Source organism: Alligator sinensis, unplaced genomic scaffold (genome assembly GCF_000455745.1).
Source record: "Alligator sinensis unplaced genomic scaffold, ASM45574v1 scaffold693_1, whole genome shotgun sequence".
Lineage (NCBI taxonomy): Eukaryota > Metazoa > Chordata > Crocodylia > Alligatoridae > Alligator > Alligator sinensis.
In genome coordinates, this window is record NW_005841987.1 from 968,582 (window position 1) to 972,876 (window position 4,295).

The following is a 4,295-nucleotide window of genomic DNA, read 5'->3' on the forward strand; positions in this document are numbered from 1 at the left end:
TGCAATACTAGTTTCAAGAACAACAGCTTCCAATTTAAAGAATAAAACACCCTCCAGCTGAAAAAAATTCTCACGTTACAGTATGTTAAAAAGAATCTATTTCAGTTGTGGTCAGTTGTCTAGAAGGGGAAAGAAAGGAAGGAAGAAAGGAATATATTCCCATGTGAAAAACCTTTACTGTTGAAAAAATCCCAATTCCCTCCCTAGATTGCATTTTATACAAACTAGGTAAATTCAGTATGAAAGAACATTTCAAAAATATTCATTATGCTATTTATGTCCATAAATGTGGTTGTACGAAAAATATAACAGGAATGCATTCACAATTGGTTTAAGTAATTTTCTCTTGGCAAACCACCATAAAAAACAGGGGCGTCATGGCGCCACCAGAATTCTAAATTGTGGTAGAGAATCATCAGTACACATGGCATTAATTTTTGTCTCATTGCAGGAGACACCCTTGCCTGCATTAGCGGACTGCTTCTTATATCTAAGATGTTGTAACTTGAGTTTAAATGACACTATAAATAAGATATACTCATCCCCACATACAAAAAATTACCCACTTTGTTAAAAAAGATGCATATTTCATACAGTTTATTCAATATTACAAACGTATAATGAAAAGTGTAATACTAATGGGTTAATAATAGACCGTGTAATCTTCAGTATTCATATTGGACATGATTCAGACTACTGAGAGACTTTTTAAATATATACATATAATTAGTTAACCCATTGGTATTACATTCTTGTTACTCTGGATTGATCATAAGACTTTAGGGATCTCATTATACCATACCGGTTTATTTTCCCTGGTGACTGAGAACACTTAGCTGTCTTTTAATATCTTGCTATTAAATGCTTACTAAGTTTTTGTATCTTCTTTTTCCTTTTCCCAAATTTAGGCAGAGTAGAGTTTTGCTAATATGGTCATTTAAAATATGACCATCTCTCTTTGACAGTTTCTCTATGGCTTGTAAATATTTTAAAAAATCCTGTTCCAGATTAAATTCCTGTCTTTAAAGGAAACTGTAACTCTATTTTGGCAGAAAAATAAGAAACCGATAGTTTGGGAACACCCACTTGAGATAAAATAAAGATCCTAGAAATTTTCCCGTGGAGGTTAATGAGGGCTAAACCAGTGATCAATGACCCTGGAATACTTAGATGAATCTTTAAGTTTGCCCTTAGATTATTTCTGTGGATTCTTTTTTAACCAAATTCTTTAAACAAAAACCTAACGTTGTCAACTCCTAGCTCAATAAGAATCCAAAATATGTCACTGGTAAGTGCCACCTTTATGCATGCTTACAAAAATGGAACTAAAAGTGGGAATATTTGCAGTTAGTTTTCTTATATCCCACTAAGGGTGTGTTGCCAAAAACATGTTAAAATTATTTAGCTATAGTACAGCATATCAATAGTATACTGAATAACTATCAGATACAGGTATTTTAAATGAAACTTACCCATGATGAAAACATGTTTAATTCTGATAATGAACCACTGGGTGTTTTTCCAACAAGTTATGAGACTGTCATATATTTTTAAAAAGCTATTATTTTAGGCACCTCAAAAAGTGTTAAAGATCCATGCACAGGGTTCCAACAAATGAATATGATGTATTCCAGAAACAACAGGCATTCACACAGACACTCAATAAGAAAGGGACTGTTTACTCAGTTTATAGCTTGAAAACCACTTGGGACTGTGTTCCAGTATGGGAAATTTTAGTACAGTGCATTGTTAATACAAAATAAAAAGCAAGCCTGGGAAGTTAGGATTATATTTTTTGAAAATGTTTGTTTGGAACATTAAAAAAAAAATTGCCTTCTAATGTTGAAGTATGAACAAATACTTTTTCAGATGAATAAAATCTGTAATCAGTTAGATAAGAGCAATATGCCGGTTTTTTGGCATTTAATCAAACAATGAAATCACATACACATTTCCTGACACAAAAGACAAATGATGTAATAATCTGAAGGAGTTTCTCTATCTCCTTGGAACTTTGCATACTTGACTTGTTTTCCATATTTTGTGACTTTAAATGGTGGGAAAATTATATTAAAATGCTTGTAGCAGTTCCTCTAAACTAGCATCCTTTTTGTTTTATTGTATTTAATATAAAAGCAGCAATTATTTGATTTCAAAGTTATGAAAATATGTACCTTATGAGAAAACAAGCAATTTAAGCTTTAATTGGTGTCATTTTTCACAGAACTGGCAAGATTCTTGCATCCCTGGCATGTTATTTTCTATAAAACTGCAGAGCTGCTTTCAATGAATGTTTTACGAATGTATAAGTTGTTACATGAAGGTATGCAAGTAGATGCCTGGAAATATAAGATTTCTGGGGGGATTTATTCACAAAAGATGCATTTCATTTCATTTCATAGGGTATATACTGTGATTTTCCCTTAATATTCCTAATGTGCCTTGCTTCACATTAAAAAATTTCTCCTTTCCTATCTGGGGATAGAAAGAGAGGTATGCAAGGGAGATATTTTGCACAGGAAAAGGAGGACTAATGGTGGAGAAAACAATGGAAATATGATATACATACATACATACATACATACACCTTATTCAATTTAATCAATTGTTTTAATGAAAGAACGAACCTGGTTTAACCAGATGTGCAATCTTATATATGTACAAGACTCACATGTTGGTTGGGTGTGTATCCATATATATGAGTGTGTTTGGGTTTATTTCTTGTTTTAAAAAAATGTTACCCAGAAACTTCAATTGGGATCTGAAGCCCACTGTACCGGTGCCTGTGAAGCTATATAGAACTATTCAGTGTCAGCTCTAACTGTTAAAGATATGCAACTCATCCTTGTAGATGTTTCAAATTAATATGACTGAATAGCCAGAATAGATATTTATCAATGGGTTGTGATGGCCCAGACATGAAAAATAAGTTTGAGCAGGTTGGGGTATTACTGGAGTCCTGAAATGTGCCATATTTAGAAGATGGGACCCTATGGATTTTGTATCCTGCTGCTCTACATAGATCTCTAATGCCATCCTCAGAGCTCCTTAGAGGAAGTAATAAGACTAACTGATTCAGAGAGGAGTGAACCCCTTTAATGATGAGAGCATTTTATTCACAAGTTAGTAAGTTTCTGATTAAATGTAACATATAGCATAACTACCCGGAATGCCACCATTAAAAAGAAGCATTTTTAGAAATAAAGTTGCCAATAATTGTTTGTCCCCAGTGTTGCCAGGTAGCTGAACTACTGCTAGATGCAACACTTTTGAGGCAGTATTTCCTATACCATATTAACAGTACATAACATGGACAAAGGTTGCATGATTATATGCAGCTTGTAAGGACCTCATAAAGAATGCCATGCTTTCTTTTGGCAGTCAGATTCTTGCGCCATCATTTTATGCAACAAGACTTCCATAAATGCAATGAATTAATCCTATTACAGATACATGGATAACAGTAAATATTTCTTTCCCTGTTCCCTTATGTTCCAGTGAAAACATTTTTAAAGAACTGCTGCTTCCACTGCTTTTGCATCCTGTATGGTGCAGTGACATGATTCTGTGGGTGAGACTATGCTTAGAGAGAGACAGAGAGAAAAGTCAGTGCTCAGAGGTACTAGATGGAGAGCCCAGAAGACTAAATTATTTATCTACAGGCCAAAACAATCAGGAGCAGATGCATCATAGGCTTCCCTATTGTGAATGACAGTATGTCAGCTCTGAACTAAAGGGGTCAGTCAAGGCTGTAAAGTCAGTTCCATGTCCACATCTATTCAGTCCATGACCTCTCTGCTCCAATGAGCAGAGATTTGCCTGGTGCATGCAACTGTTAAAGATACACAACCCACACATATAGATGTTGTAATCCTATACCCTGGTGCATTCCCAAAGAGATGACACCAGGATTTCCCTATGGGCCAAATCCTAATTGATCCAAGATGATGCCACTGGCAGTCTGCCCCTGATGAGACAGTCCCAAATACATCTGGTCCACCTTTCCATACATGCATGCTCCAAACTCAGAAGTACATGATGGAGACCACTCCAAAGTCATCCCCAGAATCTTCTTCCATGAGTGCCAGACACCAGGATCTCAAGAACAGTCACAGAGGGTTATCATTGAGCAGCTTCACCAGGTTTGGAGTATGTTGGCAGGAGCAGGTAGGCAGGAACAGCCTGCTTTTAATAGATTGCTAGTGGGGTCTAGTTCTGTAGGGCTGTCCAAATTTTGAATGGCTGGGGCAGTGGGGTCACAAAGCGCCCAACCACACACCACACCACACAGGAAT